Here is a 20,506-nt window from a genome sequence, read left to right as displayed (position 1 = left end):
GAGAGAGAGAGAGAGAGAGAGAGAGAGAGAGAGAGAGAGAGAGAGAGAGAGAGAGAGAGAGAGCTGGAAGTATCTCCAATAGTGATTCATTTGCTCCAGAGAGGCCTTACCTCCTTAAGGTCTCATAGCTTCCTGAAACATCTCTTCCAGCTTGAAGCTACATGTTTGAACACACGAGCCTATGGGAGCATTTCATGTTAAACTTTAGCGAGAACAGTCATCAAGGAACAGGATTCTGTCAATAGTCTTGTGAGTGAGCTTGCAAGCAGAAACTCTCCCAGTTGAATTTACTCATGGCTATAGTCCTGTTTGATACCTTGATTATAGACTATTAAGGGTCTTGAGACAGAGAGAACAAAGATAAGCTGCATCAGACTCTTGTCCCACAGAAACTGTGAGATAATAAATAGTTTCCCATTTAACCACTAACTTTTGGGGTAATTGATTTTGCAGAAACAGACAGCTAACGCCCATCCAGTTGATAGTCCCTAGGGAGGCCAAATTATACTGCCTATAACTAGTACTCAGTGTTGCTACAGGTGTGGCAGAAACTCAATATTGTTTGAAGGAAGAAAAGGATAGATATAAAAACTTGATTTTGAACTTGCTAAGGGTGTGTCTCTGAACAAATACTGGGCATCTGTGATCTACAGATTTAAGTTCAAAACTGAATAATTTCTCACCAAGATACTGATTTTGATCTCATGCATTTAAAACACAATTGTTTAATTATATAGACAAGATTTTTGTTACTTAAAATAGTGACTTCTTTAAACTCAAAGATTCAAAATATCCCACTTAAACTTTGAAGTTCAAAGCCCATTTCTATGTGACCTGTCTCCACTCAGAGACCTACCCTCTTGTTACTGAAGTCTGTTAGCTATAATTTTTGTCTCTCTCCATATTCTTGGTTTAATGAATCATATGTTTGGACTGGAGAAAGTCCAATGAATAACAACTCAAAATCCAAACTGATAGATCTTTTTTAAAAAGAGAAAAAGACAGATGGGAAATAAAAATAACTCCTTTATTTTGGGTTAAGCTGAAAGGAATGTAGCTTATATCTATGAGTGAGCTTCCTAATATTATACAGCAGGTCCTGTACCTAATCAAAGGCAGCACTCATAGTGCTATCATAGTGCTTGTGCTTCATCCCCCAGGCTTATTTAGGGCCTGCAGAATTCTCTTAGAGAGGTGCAGATTATAGTCCCAGTCTCTGTAAAGTCTTTACTCCCAAGAAAAAAAAGAGATGAAAGTAGGGCAAAGTGGGGCAAGAGAGATTGCTCAGCCGGTGAAGACACCTGATGTCAGATCAGAGACTTGAGTTGGATCCCCTGGTTCTATATGGTGGAGAGAATTGACTCCTAGATATTCTTTTAAACTTCCTTTAACACACAAATAAAGTTGCTAGTTCTTTAACAATTTCAGAGTCTCTTTTGATTACATTCACTCCACACCCCAATGTCTCCAAGATCCACTACTTTCCCCTATGCATACAACTCTGTGTCCTTTAAAGAAAAAACTATCATGTTCAATTTGTGCTGTCTGTATAGTCTCAGACCTACAGGCCTTCCATCAAACCATGGTCAAATTATGAGGGTCCACACTCTTAAAGAGAACTCAATTTCCTTCTCTCAGGAGCAACAGGTTTTCAGTGAGAGGTGAGACCTCTTGACCACTTCAAATCTCGCTGTTGAGATTTTTTTTTCTGGCTTTAGCTTGTGCAGATTTTGTTTATGCTGTCACAGTTACTTTGCATTCATATGTGAAACTGCCTTGCTGTATCCAGAAAACAGGCTGGATTTTTGTATAGTCATTCACTGTTTCTGTCTTTCAATTGGTCAAGATTCAATGTGAGACACTTCAGAATGCTCAGCCATAAATGGGGATATATATTCCCTGTTGGAATGCAGTCCAAGAAGGGAGTCCTGTGAGAATTTTGAGTGCTTGGAGAAAACAAGACAAGGGTTTTGTTTTGTTTTGTTTTTTTTTTTGTTTTGTTTTTTTTTACCTCAAAGCATAGAATTATTCTTGGAATGCATTTTGTGCTCCTCCCAGGTGTGTCTGATAGCAGTTGAGTTTCCTTCAGCTCTTGCTATCCGTATGCCTCCATGAAAAAAACTTGGTTTTGCCATGTGCAGATTCTTGGGATTGTATACAGCTTGAACCCATGAGAATGTTACTCGTGTGACATTTCTTAATCCTTAGGGCATAAATTGTCTGATGCTTAGAATAAAGTTGGCTACTGCATGATATTTTTGTCTACCTCAGTTTTAGACCCTGTTCTCCTGTTCATACTGCCAACTAGAGTGGTAAAAAATATCCCTCCTCCCAAGGCTTGGGGATCAGTGTGGAAGAGGGGAGTAGCAAGATTTTAAAAGGCAGAAACAGTGGATGGCCATAAAATGAAGTTTTAAAGTTTAAAATTTTACGTAGGACAACTGGACTAATTTTCTGGCTGACTGAATCCTCAGGTAACTCCTTCTCTGAGAAGTGAAGTGGTGAAAGTCTACTATGTGGCCACAGGATCAAAGAAGCAGGGTGCTTTCTCATCTCCACATCTTTTAAGCATCCCTGTCTTCTTCTACTTCTCCAGCTTCATCTTTTACAGATACCACACAAGTTTAGTTAAAGCACTACTAGGGCAATAACGCCAATTGAAGACCTTAGGAAGGGAACAGCTAACCTGTTATTAGAATCATATGTTGAGATGTGTAGAAGAGATGCCAGAGAACTACTTTTGGTCAAAATTATTCTCTTGGTATCTGCTTCAACATCAATCCTAAAACCTCAAGACCCCCTTCAGACCATCTATTTTTTCATTGATACTCAAATTCTCTTGATCTATTAAAGTATCCAGAATTTCCTTCATGATAAACAAAGATATATACACATTTAACTTTTTAGAATGTATGTGCCTTTGGTTTATTGTTTAAAAGGGAATACATTTATATGAAACACAAAATAGGTTTCATTATGATATTTTCATGCATGTATATAAGGTATTTTGACCATATTCACTCCTGTGAACCTCTCTTATCCACCCCCTACTTCTGCTGATCCTCTTTCTCAACCAGTTCTCTTTTTAATGTCACGTCCAGCATCTTCGGCCTAACTCTAAAAGATTTCATTTTGATGATATGTGGCAAAATTCTGAGTTATCAACATGAGAAGCTAGCTCTTGGTGAAGCTAGTTCTGATCTGTACTTAGAAATGCCTGAATTGGCCTGGAGACTGACTGACTACTGACCTCTGAAGCAGATAGGGCTCATGAGGGGAGTCAAATTTTTGGATAAAATAATTTTATGTTTGGGAGTGTTTTATCATTTTAAACCCAAGAGAATTAAGATTCAGGTTCTTTGGGAGTTACCAAAGATGAAAAACACTTACAAAAGACTGTAAATTGAGAACCAGGAAGGCATTATGCATTGTCAATTTCATTTTGGATAAATATATCATAGAAGTCTTTTGTCTTTTATAGTATTTTTATCAGTGCTTTTTTTTTCTTCTTGGAAGTGTAAAAATATTTTGCAGCCAAATACTCTGGCCAGGATCTTCTGCTTTATTTGGGAAAGATCAACTCACAGCTAAGAGATTTCATCACTTCTTATGGGCCATCGGGGAGCTTAGAAATAGCCATGGCAAATCCAATATTCTCAGGAAGAGAGAATTCTGACTGGTTTTGTTCTGTGCTCATGCTTTTAATGTTTATCAATTTGGAGAAGCACAGAGGTGTTCTAACAGGTTTCTGACAACACCTGTGCTCCCCCTTTCATGCATTATTTCTTATCAAATGTGTTTGACTACAACACAACTCAGCATTTACCCTTGGCTCCACTGTGACAGAACATTATGATCTTTTTCACAGTTTACCTGGTGCCCAGAGATACTTGTTTTGTGTGTATGTTTGTGTTGGAGGGAAGGCTAGGGTTCAGCAAGGCAGGGAACTAGGGAGATTGGAATGACAAAAGCTTGTTTGCTTCTGTTCTTTTACTCATTTTAACATCATATGTTCAAATCACTTGAGTGAAAAGTCAATTTGTAGAATACCTGTTGAAACTCATCTTTCCTCTTTTTCTTTTACATTTGGACCCAAATGGAAGCAGCCAGGATTCATTCCCAGCATATATATTAAAAGTGTGCTGACAATGTGTGGGAGGACACCAAGTAACTAGGCCAAGAATCTCTTTATTTTTCATTATAAATATTTTCAGCCTTTGTCAGAATGTAAGGAAACCATCACCAATGGGTTAGGCAGTGGTTCAATGGATTAAGCAGACAGATAGGGCCCTGAGGGACATGAAATAAATGTTTTTTTTTTTTTTTTTAATGGGAAGTAGCAAGGGAATGTTCTAGAAACTAATTATGATGATACCATTTTAAGCACAACTATCTCCATTATAACCATCACTGCTATTGAACAATTGATGCATGCTTGGTATCCTGTAAATATTAGTTCATTTCACATGATACGCCACCGTATGCTGGGTACCTATGCAGGGATCTATTAATTCAGTGGAAACATAGTATTTAACTGGAAAGATCTCAAATCCCATCAAAGCAGACTCTTCACTAATAGATATAATTCAATTTGTATTGTTTTTGAAACAGGCTTTCAGCCTATAGTCTGTTAATATGGTACATGATTTGTAGCCCAGGCTGCTCTCAATTCATTGCAATTCTCCTGCATCATCTTTCCAAATGCTATGATTGACTTATAATTGATAAATGTAGATGTATCAAATATATTGCATCTGGGGACAAAGCTCTTTACCATAAGCAGAAATTCTTAGTTTTTTTTTTAATCTTTGAAATTGGGTTTCTAACATTTCTTACATTGCAGAAGCTATCAATGTATATGAAGGTGTATATGATAAGATATATATATATAGGCAGGTTATAACATGGCTCATTATAAAAATTCCACTTCACAATCAGAGATGTATTCTGTTGCTTGAATTCAATGAATACATTGAGAACTACAGAAGAAAGGAAGACAATTGTCTCCCACTGGTTTTCCTACTTTAGTTCCTTTCTGGAAGTCTATCCAGGAAAGTACAGACAGTCACTCTATAAGTTGGCTTAAATTTAAATTTTTTTATGTGTACTTTGTCTAGAATATTCTGCTCAGTTTATGAGTAGCTAATGAAACTACAGCAACATATGGTTGCAATGAAAATCATTTATATTCCTTTCTGATACTAGTTGATGGAAAATGTCATTGTCTTATTTTGTTTATCAGAGATGGGGATAAAATGTGGCTGATACTTCTATGATAGATATCTAAGAAGATTATTTTTAATAACCCAGCCATTCTGTATTATATGCTCATTTAGTTCCTATGTTGGAGTGAGAGAACATAGTCTTCTTGTATTATTGCCTGTGAACTATTGTGAGAGGTCATTAAATTTATCTTTGATAACTATAGCCTCCTATTTTATGATAATGCTATTTCTGAATACTTTCCATAAGTCCTGAAGTTCGTGACCTGCTTTACAAAAGCATATATAATTACATGGAATCATTTTCACAAGTCTGTTAAGCTACTTTTTGGAGGGCTCCTTGTATGTCCTGCACTATACTATGTATCTTTTGGTACTGTCTTTATTCTTCATGACTGAAACTTAGGAAGTTATGGCTATTACTGTTTCCACCTTATAGACAAGGAAACTAAGAATTCATAGAATGAATTTTTGTTTTAGTTCATGCACAGAGAAATCACTAGAAATGATGTTTGAAATCTGGCTTTCATAGAAGAAGTTGAATTATGGACACAGTGATAATAATTAAATGTCTGGCACAGGAGAACTATTTCTTATCCAAATATTCATACAATTTTCTTGAGTAATTCAGGTTAAAACTCCTAGGTTTCCTATTCTTTCTGCAAATTCTTGAAAAGATAGTATGTATGGAGCAAACCACTTCTCATGTTCACGACTATCACTTTGGTTCATGATACTATCATCTCATTTAGATAATTAGATCAGTTATTTTTAGCTTCATCCCTCTATGCAGAGATTGATGACTGTCCATCAAAACGCATTTGTTTTTCTCCATCCCATATATGCCCTGGCAATAAAAACACAACACAGTTAATATGATTACATGCTATGCACCTAGATTGGGCAGATCTACTGCTACACTACCATCTTCCACAGCTTATGAGACCCCTTGGAACTTGCGGTTTCTCCAGGCCACATGCTTCTGCACTGCTTTTCTCCTTCTTCCTCCTCCTCTGCATCCTCTCCCTCTTCCATATTCTCCTTCTTCTTTCTCCCATCTTCTGCTTCACCTTCCCTTTTATCTTCTTCTTTCCCTTCCCCTTCCCCTTCCCCTTCCCCTTCCCCTTCCCCTTCCCCTTCCCTTTCCTCTTTCCATACCTGATCTATAACAGATATTATAATAGGTATTAATTAAATGAAGTCTGTGGCTCCTGGTAGAGAGCACAACAGACAGGATGGCTGCTCTAGGCAGAAAGCTTATTAATTATGAGAAATTTCATGTTCAGAATTAGATAGGGAATATTAGTCACTGGCTCCAAGTAGAGAGAGCACAGGGCATGGAGAAACTGCAAGTTCTAAGGGGTCTCATAAGCTGTGGAAGATGGGAGTGTAGCAGTAGATCTGCCCAATCTAGGCACACAGCATGTAATCATATCAACTGTGTTGTGTTTTCATTGCTGGGGCATATTTGGGAGGAGAATTACCACAACAAAATACACTTAAAACAGCTGTTTGGATGAAATATATGCACCCAGTTTTGCTTATAGTTAAATGAGGTTCTGTGAGTATGTTTTCCTCAGTAGAATGTAAGCACATGCCATTTCTAAGTCAAGGGTCTATAATATTTGGGCTTGCTTTTTCTGTATTTTTGTTGTTATTGTTGTTTTCTCTTGTGGAATCTGGGTATTTTGACACTCTTGCCTCCTCTGTATATACCACGATAAGGCTTTACTTAAAGTCTGAGCAGGAACTTGAAAAGAATGTGTTCGTTGGGATTGTTGTGATCAGTGGATGTTTCCTATAGTTCTGGACCAGCCACATTTTGAGAATATCATACATTATTACCCTATATTTACAACATTTTCACCCCTCCTCTTCCTCTTCCACTTCTTCCCATTCTCCCTCCTCCCTGCCAAATTGATGACCTTCTCCTTTATAATTATTGTTTTAGACACACACACACACACACACACACACATACACACACACAGGTCCAGTTAGTGTTGCCCCTATGTTCATGTATTTAGGGATGAACAGTTAAGATTGGGAAAACTATCAGAGGGCTTGCCTCTTGACAAAGTTTATTTTCATTTTCTGAGTAGCATTGACTGCCTGTAGCTGTTCACCTACAATAAGTTCCCATCTGTTAAAATTTCTCCATCTGTGTTGACATGTTGGTTGGTCTGGTGGTCTTGTGAGGATGATTATATTTTTGAGAGTTAATGGATGCAGTAACCCTATTTTGTTTTCCAGAAGAACTATATGACAACATTGTCCTGATCTTCTGGCTACTAGAAATAGAGAGGGTTGTGTTGTAGATGTCTCATTAGCACCTGGCTATCCCAAGTCAATTATTATATGCCTGTGACCAGTTGTGGATTTCTGTAATAGCCTTGATCTCCTGCATAAAAACCTTACTTGATGAGGAGTGAGAGCTATAGTTACCTATGAGTATAAACATAAATACTTAGAATACAGTTGGAAGCTAGAAAAATCAGTGGTAGGTTTTCCTTTAGGTACTACGGTCTCTCCAGGCATGAATTCTTAGCCAGGCTGATAGTGCCAGGCATGAATTTCCTTGTATTGAGTGGCTCTTAACTTCAATTGGTTATCTCCAATACATAAGTGCCAATATTACACCCGTTAGGACATCCAGGTAGGTTGGTGATTATTGTGATTCACAGTCTTTACTGCTGAGTAATGCTTTGAACAGAGACAGGGCCTGAGGCTTTCTGCTAGGAGGCAGCATATATCATGCCACCACTGGCTCAGCAGATTCATATTAAAGGGCTGAGCCTCAAGTGCTTCAGGGTGTTGCCAACATATACCTTCTACCAGTTTCCTTTTCCACTTTAGTATTTTTTAATCCATCAATATGGTAACATATGTTCTGATTACATGTGTCATATTATAGAGTTGTCACATATGCTATGTTACTTTCCCTTCATTCTGGGAGTGCTTTTACAGTAGAACTGTTGTAACATATCTCCTTTGGTACCTTGCACAGCACTTTCTCATATTATGAGACCTAGCTCTTAGGGAAGGACTCTTCTAGGGCAGTATCAGATTGATTCCTCTAAGTCCTGTGATCAAAATGTATAGTACCTTCATCAATAGTCTCTTACCTTCAAGTTCAGGGATGCAGCCAAGAGATGTGACAATTGCTTATGTTGTTTTGGAAGAGACTCTAGGATGCCCCATACAACAGGTTCTTAGCTTCCATGCACTCTGCTAAATGCCAATACTATACCAATAGGATCATCTTAAGTTTTAAACCCATTTACACAAAGATCCAACTCCCTTGGGCTTGGCAATATACTCAATGGTGCTTCCAAGTGACCTAAGCTGTGTTTAAAGATAGTACCTCTGAAAATTTAATATACACAAAAATCACCTGGGTATCACTTAAAGTGATAATCTGATTTAGTGGGAGTGGGATGGGGCTGAGAGTCAGTAAGACTTATAAATTCCCAGGTGAGGCTTATATTGCTGGTCCATGAGCCACAGTAGAGTAACTACACTTCAATCTTCAAAAGGGTAGGCAGTTTACCTGGGCAGCTGATTACTCTTTCTATGGAGCTATATGGTCCTCTGCTGCAGAAACAAATCCTTGCCCGAGGCCTAGTGTTAGCTGCCTAATTTTCAAGCTCTATCAAGAACTATACATGCTTTAATTAAAAAAGACTCTGAAACAATTAAGACACACCATCTAGAGTGACTGTAAAATTCATGGATGTAAATTGTGTTGTTTTGCGGAGGGGGATGGAGTAATGTTTCTGTCTGTGTTTAATTAAAAAGAAATGACAAAAATGGGAGCTTTAGGTGGATGACAGACAGATGCCTGATAGAGCTTCACAGAACTTGGTTGGAAGTTTGTTTGGTAAACAAAATTTATGTTTGCTACATCTCTTAATGTGGGCCACTATGTGGGAAAGTGTCTTTCTCACCTGAGCTTATTTTCCTTTAAGAAAATTTAAACATCCTATTGCCCCTTCGGGGTTTTTTTTCCCTCAATGCATTTAGATTCCAGGAGTATTCCTCAACAATATAAATGTCCCCTACAGGAAAGCATTAAGTACTCACGAGTCACCAATACCTTAGGGCAGGGATTTCCAATGCCATGGCTTTCTTGTTCAGGCTTCAGGGGAACTCTGAACTCAGAATTTTTCCTCCCCAAAATTTATATATGTACTTACAAATAGACACATTTTCTTCCCTTATTTTTTTTCCTAGGGTGAGAGTCTGTAACAGGATTTTTTCTGCTGTGGTTTCTAATTCCCTGAAGGCTCAGAGTCTTCTTAGATGTGAAGATAACAAAGAATTGAGGTTCTTTTTAAAGATGCGAGAGAAATTTACACTATAGTTGTATAGTTCTGTTTTGCTTCTCTCTGTATGTTTTTTCCCTGCATTAGATTGTGTCTTCACTGAGAGGAAGTACTGTTCATCTCTTCCTGATGTTCAATATAGTGTCTGGCATGGGAAACACACTCATAAGATCTAAAACTAGCCTAGAAACTATATGCTCTTTCTCAGATAGAATCTATCTAGGAAACAGAGAATGGAAGGTGTTCAAGAAAAATGGCATACCTAACAGGCCCTGGTAGCTTGATATTGTTCAAATGACTAGGAATAGAGAGGACAAGACTAGGGCAGGACCAAGTGAAAGCTAGATTGATATTTTTCACAGGGGTTAACTTCATCTAGGTACATTCCACTCTTTTCTGGGATCATTCTCAATGGGATACAAAATGTAGGTCTAACATCTTAGCTTTCTCCTTGTTTCCTAGTTAAGACGTGCAGTTCAATCAATAAAAATGAATAATTTAAATTCAATATCCCTCTGTCACTATCAGTAATACTTTTGTGAGTGATGTAGTACTATGGTAATTCAATTTGTTAGTCCCTGCCACACTTTCACGTGACAGTCTGCTGAAGTTGTAAACTTAATTTACTCTAGGCACTTGACACAAGTAACATTGATGGGTTTTATCTTTAAAAGTATTGATTTTTTTCCACTGGAAAAAATCTCTCCCCTGTATTTTTGTTTATCAAATAAACAGACACCTGTCTGGTTAAGGAAAACTTCTTAAAGCTAAGAAACCTATCTCTTTGGTTTAAAGCAACTCTTGGTTGGATGACATATAATTTAGGATTGGAAGAGGTATGCGATATTATGTAGTCTTATCTGTTTGGTCTCTCCCTAGGTTAGCTTCTTATCCTCTAGCATAGTAGAGTCTGCTGCTGGGCAACCCTAGTGGTTTGCAATCTCTCCACAGGAGTGCAGAGCCCACTCTTCTGCAGCTTTGACCATGATTCACTCTCTTGAGTTATATATATGTATTGCTTACCAACTGCTTGACAGGTGTTTCATAAGTTAGACAATTGTTTACATGGATTTCTAAAGTTTTTCTTCACCACTTAAACATTCCTAGTACTTTTTAACTCATTTCATTTGAAAAGGGTTTTGTATCACTTCACAGTTGTGGATGGTTTCCTCTGGCTACACCAAGTTGTTGATATAGATTTTCAAAGTGTACCATCCAAGCAGAGTGCTCTTGACAAGATCTAAAGAAATTGAACTTCATGTAGAATTTTTCTTAAACTGATACTCTAAAACAAATACTTGTTAAACTTCCTAAAACATTTTCAAAATACTAAATGAAAAAAATCATATATGTTGTGCATATGATTCTGTCTCCCTCTGAGAGTTAGTTCAATATACCCTTTTGATTTGTTATTGTATATTGTGTATCTTGCATTCCAATAAAAAACAGCTCAAAAGAAACAAAAGTCAGGTTTCACTAGTATCAATCACATAACCAAAAGGATAATATAAATTCATCCTCCTTCCATGCTACTTACCAGCTTTCAAGAGAACATCTGTCAATAGTTACTGGTGACTTTTATTACAATTGTGAATTTGTATGTTTAGTACACTTATGCTTTAGGCCTAGAGATATAGCTCAATAGTGAAGAACTTGTATAGCATGTAGGAAGCCCTGGATTCTATCCCCAATAACAAAATAAATGAATACGTGCTTGGATTTGTTGCAGTTATCATTTATGGTGAAACTGTTTAACAGATCATCTTCATGTTGACTCCTTTGACATGACTCCCTGATGTTTGGTGTTAACATGATAATGCAGCCCCATTTTAAATATTTCCCGTCCTAAACTTGCAACTTTTAAAATGTGCCATGGTTTCATTTGGTAGAAAATGGTATTTTGAGGCCTAGGTCCTAGGAATTGCTTATTACTTATGTGTGTGCAGGTTTATTTTGTGGACAGAGATAGAAAATATTTTAATATAAAACATATCATGATATTTACAATTCAAATCCAAAATTACAGATTTTTACTTCACATTATTGATTGTTTTATATGACATCACTGATCTTATGTCTGCCTATCTTTTATTTTATAGCAAAATTCTTGCCACTTATTAATGATAAAAGGCATTTATTTCCTTTATCATTTAATGATACCAAATTATCACGCGCAATGAGACTACTAAAATGAGTGTAAGACTTTCAAAGCTCCTTCTGTGCTTAATGAAATGTACTCTACCAGGGTTGAAGAATAAAATTGTTGCATTTTAAAATTATTAGATGTCTGAGGGCATGTTTTGTAGGCAAAGATGCAAACAGGAGGACCTGAGTATGAATCCATAGAACCCATGTAAAACTGGATATGGTAACATGTGTCTGTAATCGCAGTGCTCCTACTAGAGTGGTGGATGCAAAATTCGCGGATGTTCATGAGCCAACTAATCCAGCATCTAAAGAAGTGTACAAGAAGAAACACTGTCTCAACCAAGATTGAAGGTGAGGATCAACACCTGGGGTTGTCAGTTGACCCTCACATATACTCTATGGTATACACATGTCCACACTTGCATGTGGGGCAGGAAGGATGAAGAGGTGAAAGGGAGGGAGGGAGGGAGGGACGGAGAGAGAGAGAGAGAGAGAGAGAATAAGAATTCTCTGAGTTTTTCTAGATTTGTATTTCTTTCACTTTGGTTTATATCAGCTTGTTTTTGTTTGTTTATAAACCATGTTCAGTCTGTCAAGCAGTCTTAAAGATCATTGCCATGTTAACAACATAAATGTTTCTAGTGAAGTCTTTACATTTTTAAAGCATTCCTTAAATTCTTTTGACTTCCTATACAAGAATACAGGCACAGGAAGAGAGAAAACTTCCAACTTTAGAATGTTTTCTTTCCCGATTTTTACGAGGGCCATCCTTCATGGGACCTTCAACCTACACAGCCAAACAATGTCTGTACCCTTTGAAAATAATATTAGTGCCTGGGTTATCCTTTTGGCTTAGCTGTATGTATATCTGGGTATAGATTCCCCTTACGATGAAATATCCTGGAAACAAGGGAATAAGAACCACACTGGCCCTGGAATCACACTGAACCTAGACAGGAGTCTCATTCCAAGAGGCTGTGCCTGGGAGGGAGATTTCTGCAGAACTGAGTACAGAGGTGATCTTAGAAGTCTCCAACTATAAACACTCACTTTTATGAGTGGATTCTCACTTTGTATATAGGGATGGTGAGAGGAGTATCAAAATAGGACCCACCATATTTCATATCTAACATTAGTATTTCATTTGCTTAGTTTACAAGGGCATGTCTGTCCAAATTAAAATCTGTATGATTTGATTTTCCAGAATTTTAATGAGAATTGTTATAATGCTCTCTGGCAAAAACATGAAATATTTCTTACATATAATTGAATTTTATTGATTATAGGTATTTATTTTTGATGGTTTGCTTGTTTGATATTTCCAATGGAAACATTTTACAATGAATCCTACATTAATTTTCTATAAAATTCTATTAAATATATCTTAACAATTTTTCTTTGAGTATTTTAAAGTTTTGTATTATCTTTCTGTGGGTTGTGACATAACACTGGTCTCAGACCTAGTGTAAGATGAATGAAGTCTTTGACAGTGTGCAGTGTTTTTTTTTTTTTTTTTTTTGTACCAGATGTCATGGTTCATATCTGTAATCCCAGAATTTAGGAGGTAGAAGAAGAAGTATTAGTTATTAAATGAGGTTGAGGTGGGACTGGATCACATGAGACCAGTCTTTTAATGAGCAATTGTTGTAAAAAGTAAATAATGAGTCTTGTTGTAAAAAGTTAAAATACTTTTATTACTAGCATGTTTATTTATTATGTTTTCCTATTTGTTATTACATTTTCATACATCTATACAATGTATCTTGACATAGTCTATCCTTTCATCCTCATTTATCCTCTTACTGGTCCATCTTGCCCACAGATCATCCACTTATACGTTCATGTTGTTTAAAAATCAAATCTAGATTCTGCATATGAGAGAACATATGCATGCAATATTTCTCTTTTGAATTCTCTCAATATGATTTTCTTCTTTATATGCTGACCTTAAAGTCCATGTGCTCATTTTATGTTTCTTTATGAATAAATAATATATCATTATACATATGTTGCATTTTATTTATCTTTTCTTTCATCGATGAACACCTGAGCTGATTTCCATAACCATACTCTTGTGAATAGTGCTGCAAAGAATATATGTGTGCAGATATTTCTATTGTATGTTGAGTTTGATTCATTTTGGTATATATTCACAAGGAGTAGAGTTGACTTACATGATAGTTATGTTTTTAGTTTTGTGGAATGACCTCTATGGTGATTTCCATAGTAGATACATTGATTTATAATTTCACCAACAGTATGTAAGAAGTTTCATTTCTTCTGTATCATCATTCATGTTGGTATTCATGTGTTACCAGCAAGTGTTGTTTGACTTCCTGCTCTGACTCCAGAGTGGTGAAATGTTAGTGTTATCTTGAAGTATATTCATGTAGTAGCTGATGATATTAAACTTTTTATTCATGTAATTCATGGACATTTTAATATTCGGTGCTGAAAACTAGTTAGTTACTGAATATAACCACATGTAGAGTGGAATTTTTTATTTAGTTTTAGTTTTTTTTAATGTTCTGGATAATTTTATCCATTTTCACATGAATAGCTGGCAAGATCTTTCTCCCATTCTGTAGGCTATATTTTTACTCTGGTAATTGTTTGCTTTGCTTTGTTAAGTAGAAGCTTTTTATTTGCTATTTCTTAGAAAAAAACCTAATTTGAAAATTCAACAAACATAGTTTGGAGAGTAATAGATATTATCATGATAGTGACTTTCTTATATTAATAATATCTAGGACCATGGAATACTATTATACATGGTGAAGTAACATGTTTATATTTTGATGGATATGTATTGTGACATGTATATGCTTTCCTATTGTTACAAAACAAAAAAGCCTAACTTCTTATAGCTTCATCAATATTTTTCCATGTTTAAATTGAGCAAAGATTAAGTTGGACTACGTCAAAGACAATGCAGACAAATACTATACATAATTATGTTGCATTTTTATTTTTAAGCACAAAAAGATTCACAAAGAGGGAGAATGGAATGATTTGGTAATTCATTTGGTGTATTTGAGAAATTGTGAACTAAATAGTTTTATAGTTGAATTTAAGTTGAATGTGTTCTTGAATAGACCATAAATGTATTCAAAGTATTTTGACTATATTATTGAATACATTTTTGAATATGTTCTTGAATATACTCTTGAATACAGTTTTCAATGCCTTATTGAACACAGCAAATGCAGTTGGCCCTTTATATCTGTACATGTCATACATACAGAATCAACTAGGAATCAAATATGGAACAATAAACCTATCTATACTAAAAATGTATGAGTATTTTTCTTATCTTTATCCTGGAGCAATATTGTATTATAAGTTTTAATGTAATGTTTATTTTGCCTTTTTTCATTTATTTAATTATTTATTTATTCACTTTATATCCTAATAGCAGCCCCCTCTCCTCCCAGTCCCTTACATAGATCATCCCCTCCCTGCTTCCCTTCTCCTCTGAGAAGGGAGAGGCCAATCTGGATATCACCCTGCCCTGGCACATCAAGTCACTGCAAGACTAGGCACATCCTTCCCCACTGAGGTTAGACATGGCAGCTGATTTAGGGGAACAAGATCCACAAGCAGGTTACAGATTCAGGCACAGCCCCTCCTCTAGTTAATTGGAGACCTGCATGAAGACCAAGTTGCACATCTGCTACATAAGTGCAGGGTTCCTAAGTCCAGCCCATGCTCACTCTTTGGTTGGTGGTTCAGACTCTGATATCCAAAGGGTACAGGTCAGTTTGCTCTGTTGGTCTTCCTGTGGAGTCCTTATCCTCTTTGGGTTCCTCAGTACTTCCCCCAACTCTTTCACAATACTTCAAAGCTCTATCTAATGTTTGGTTGTAGGTCTGCATCTCTTTCCAGCTGCTGATGAGTGGAGCCTCTCAGAGGATGTGGGGCCGTGAAAGGTAGCCTATTTTGGTTGAATGAGGCTTGCTCCAGCGACCCAGTAGAAAACTCTACAAGGGACAGAACAGTGAGCCACTTTCCCAGAGACAGGTGCCTGACATCACAGAGCCTCCAACCCCATAATTCTGTAACTATAAAAGTCACGAAGACAATGTCCTAAGCTCCTGGCATTCTGGCTAGACTCCACCCCAGGTATGCTCCTCCCCATAGTTACCTGGCAACAGCAAGATAGTCCAGCTCACTATGCTTGGCCCCTCCTCATCTCTTTAAACTCTCACCTTTCTTACTCTCCTCTCTAGCCCTCTCTCTCTCTCCTCTCTCTCTCTCTTTCTCCCTACCCCCCCTCCACGTGGCAATGGCCGAACTCTCTCCCTATTTTTACCTTCTCTCTTTCTACAATAAAGCTCTAAAACCATAGACTGTCTCTGCTTATCAAGGCCCGCCTTGCTTGAACAATGGGATAGAATTTCCCCTAATGAGCCAAGTCTAACCTCCCGCCGGAAGGAAGGCCTATCTGTGCTCCAACTATGGACGGGACCAAGGATTCTCACCTTCGTGGGAACCACCCAGCGCCCCCTCTCCCCCTGCCCTTTCCTCCTTTTGGCCCTGGGGGGGTGGGAGGCTCTGTCCCCCCCCCCGTGGTCCCCATTTGTTCTCAACTCTTCCGAGGTATTCAGCGTGGGATGCTTGAGACTGAGAACCTGTTGTTGTAAAGTGCCCCTTGTTCACCCTCTCCCCACCCACCCCCTCAGCTGGGGTCCAGTGGGTTCCTACAGTCAGACACCCACCCAGGACCACGTAGAAAGCATGCTGCAGTCCTCCCGCATCCGCCTGCCCAGAGCACCTGAACTCTGGTGGGACATGGGTTTTCTCCTACTCCCTTTATTCCCCGACGCCCAGCACCCAACAAGAGGACAGTTATGCTAGGATCCTGTTTGCAAGCATAATAGTGTCAAGGATAGGATTTTGTTCAAAGGGTCTCAATTTGAGCCAGTCACTGGTTAGCTCTTCCCTCTATCTCTGGTCCATCTTTGTCTCTGCACATCTTGTAGGCAGGTCACATTTTTGGTTGAAACTTTTCTGGGTGGTTTGATAACCTTATCCCTCAATGGAGTCCCCTCTGGTTACAGGATGTGGACACTTCAGGTTCCATATCCCCCACTGCTAGGAGTCTCAGGTAGAGTAACGCCCATATACTCCCTGCCCCTCCCCCAGTCCCAGGTTTCCGGCACATCCTAGAGATGCCCCTGCCCCTTTTCATCACTGATTTCCATTCTCTTTCTCTACTCTCTCTACACTTGATGTCTGCTCCATTATCCTCCCCATCCTCTTTTCCACCCAATTACCTCCCTCTGTCTACCTCTGATATGTATTTTATTCCCTATCCTGAGAAAGATTCAAGCATCCTCACTTGGGTGCTCAATGATATTTGGCTTCTTTGCATCTGTGGATTGTGGTGTGGGTTTCCTGTGCTTTATGGCTAATATCCATTTATAAGTGAGTGCATACCATGCATAACTTTTTGGGCCTGGGTTACCACACTCAGGATGATATTCTTAAGTTCCATCCATTTGCTTGCAAAATTTATGATGTCCATGATTTTAATAACTGAATAGTATTCCATTGTGTAAATGAATTACATTGTCTATCAATTCTTCAGCTGAGGGACATCTAGGTTGTTTCCAGTTTCTGGCTATTATAAATAAAGCTGCTATGAACATAGTTGAGTAATCAACCTTGTGAGATGGTGGAGCATCTTTTGGGTATATGTGCATGCGTACTATAGATGGGTCTTGAGATAGAACTAGTCTCAATTTTCTGAGAAACTACCAAATTGATTTCTAGAATAGAAGCAAACTTTTGCAGCCCAATCACCAATGGAAGAGTGTTCCCCTTGCTCTACAACCTTGCCAGCATGTGCTTTCATTTGGGATTTTGACCTTAGCCATTCTGATGGGTGAGTCATTTTGATTTGCATTTCCCTAATGACTAAGGAAGTTGAACAGTTCTTTAAGTGTTTTGAGTTGGATGAGGTCACAGCATTGAGAAGAGGAAGTTGACAGGCATTCTTACCACTAACCAAGAAGCCACCTGCAATTGGTGTGCACTGGCAAGGGGAAAATTAGTTTTCTCCAGTGATGTTTCATTGGGCATACCAGCTGCACTTGAGGGAGTAGTTGGTCAACACAAAACAAGGACAATGGTAGATTTTGACTTTTTGTTTCTTCTTCTTCTTCTTCTTCTTCTTCTTCTTCTTCTTCTTCTTCTTCTTCTTCTTCTTCTTCTTCTTCTTCTTCTTCTTCTTCCTTTTTCTTTTTCTTCTTCTTTTTCTTCTTCTTTTTCTTCTTCTTCTTCTTCTTCTTCTTCTTCTTCTTCTTCTTCTTCTTCTTCTTCTTCTTCTTCTTCTTCATTTCTTCTTTATCTTCTCTTCTTCTTCTTCTTCTTCTTCTTCTTCTTCTTCTTCTTCTTCTTCTTCTTCTTCTTCTTCTTGTGATTTTTTTATGTTTCTTATATTATGATTTTCTTTCTTTCTTTTTATTGTTTGAAAGAGAGAGTGAAGAAAAAATAAAACAATGTTGGATGGGTAGGAAAACAAGAAAGATTTGGGAGTAATTGGTAGAGAAAGAAACATGATCAAAATATATTGTATGAAAAAGTGCAATGACAATGAAAATTATAAGTATGTGTACATATCCTATGCATCAATATTTATACTTCACTGTAGATAATGCATTTATTTATAAAAACAACTAGTGTATATCATCTTATTCATGTTCATAAAAATGTTCTCCTATGTAATGTCTAAAATGAAAATTGTATCTGAATGTTGTTTTAGGATATTATTCTATAAATTTGATCAGTTTAGAGGATAGACATCATGGTTTCCACTTTTGTCTCTTGGGGACAAAACTTGTGTTTGTGCTTATTATTTTATTTAGGTTTGTGTTTTCTCATATTCCTTTCTTTCTTTTAATTTTTTTTTACTTTTTTCACTTTTTATTGGATATATTCTGTATTTACATTTCAAATGTTATCCCCTTTCCCAGCTTCCCCCCAGAAACCTCCTATCCCATCCCCCTCCCCCTGCTTCTATGAGGGTGTTTCCCCAACTCACCCACCCACTCTTGCCTCCCTGTCTAGAATTCCCCTACTTTGCAGCATCAAGCCTTGATAGGACCAAGGGCCTCATCTCCCATTGATGCCTGACAAGGCCATCCTCTGCTCCATATACTGATGGAGCCATGGGTGCCTCCATGTGTACTACTTGGTTGGCTGTACCCCATTTTTAAATATTGATATTTGATTGGAGTCTAACTTCTTGAGTTCTTTGTTATATTGGATATTAGCCTTCTACTGGATGTGGGATTGATGAAGATCTCACCCCAATCTATTGATTGTGGTTTTTGTCCTATTGACAGTGTCCTTTGCCTTACAGAAGCTTTGCAATTTTATGATGTCCCATTTGTCGATTCCTGATCTTAGAGCATAAGCCATTGGTGTTCTGTTCAGTAAATCCCCCCATGCCTATGTGTTCATGGTTCTTCCCCACTTCCTCCTTTATTAGTTTCAGTGTACCTGGTTTTATGTGGAGGTCCTTGATCCACTTGAATTTGATCAATACATAGGAAAATGAGAAAGCAGGGCTGGAGAGATGACTCAATGTCTGAGCAACCACATGGTGGCTCACAACTATCTGTGTTGGGATCCAGTTTTTTCTCCTGGTGTGTATGTGGGTAAACTTTTTCTCTATTTAGACACAACAGTGAGGGATTTGAACTCAGGACCTCTGGAATAGCACTCACTGCTCTTGATTGCTAAGCTATCTCTCTAGCCCTATTTTCTCATTTTCATATGTATTGCTTAATTGTATTAGAAAACATTTACAAAAATATAGTTTGGTTGTGTGAAACCAAAAACATTACTGTATTTTTGTGATCTTCATTTATGTAACAAATTTTGGGGCAGTTATTTTTAAAGACTAAATAGAATTAACTTGTTATACTACTGCTAGAATCATTTGGAATATTTGACCTTCAGATATACATTTATCTCCAAACTATTAGCTTTTTCTTGAAATTGACTTTATTATCCTAGGCAATTCTAAGGCCTTGATATGCATGGATTTTATTTTAAAATATTGCTATGTCGTTTGGTCCTTTGTTTCAAGAAACATTCTGGAAGAAGAGTATGGATTCAAAGACCAGGACACACCAGATCACCTAAGCAATCTAGGTCTCCAACTTGGGAGAAAAAAGTCAAGAACTGGATCTTACTGCAGTATATGGACAATGACAATTACTGATAGGTGTAACCAAGCCAGAGGTATGTGAACATAAGAATCAGAAAAACTTGACAGTCTTATTAAAGCATAGATTATCAGGTCTGTGTCCCATATTTCTTGACTGAATGGCTCTGGAATGGGATCTAAAAATTTATAATATTTTTCCAATTTTTGATTAGCTATTTACTTCATTTACATTTCAAATGCTATCTCAAAAGTCCCCTATACCTGCCCCCCCTCCGCTTCCTTACCCCACCCACTCCCACTTCTTGGCCCTGGTGTTTCCCCTGTACTGGGGAATATAAAGTTTGCAAGACCAAGGAGCCTATCTTCCCAATGATGGCCTACTAGGCCATCTTCTGCTACATATGCAGCTAGAGACATGAGCTTTGGGGGTACTGGTTAGTTCATATTGTTGTTCTACCTATAGTGTTGCAGACCCCTTCAGCTCCTTTGAGGGTACTTTCTCTAGCTCCTCCATTGGGGGCTCTGTGTTCCATCTTATAGATGACTGTGAGCATCCATTTCTGTATTTGCCAGGCACTGGTATAGCCTCACAAGAGTCAGATATATCAGGGTCCTTTCAGAAAATTCTTGCT

Source organism: Mus caroli, chromosome X (genome assembly GCF_900094665.2).
Source record: "Mus caroli chromosome X, CAROLI_EIJ_v1.1, whole genome shotgun sequence".
Taxonomy (NCBI): domain Eukaryota; kingdom Metazoa; phylum Chordata; class Mammalia; order Rodentia; family Muridae; genus Mus; species Mus caroli.
The sequence above is the reverse complement of the archived record's forward strand: the minus strand, read 5'-3'. Positions refer to the sequence as shown.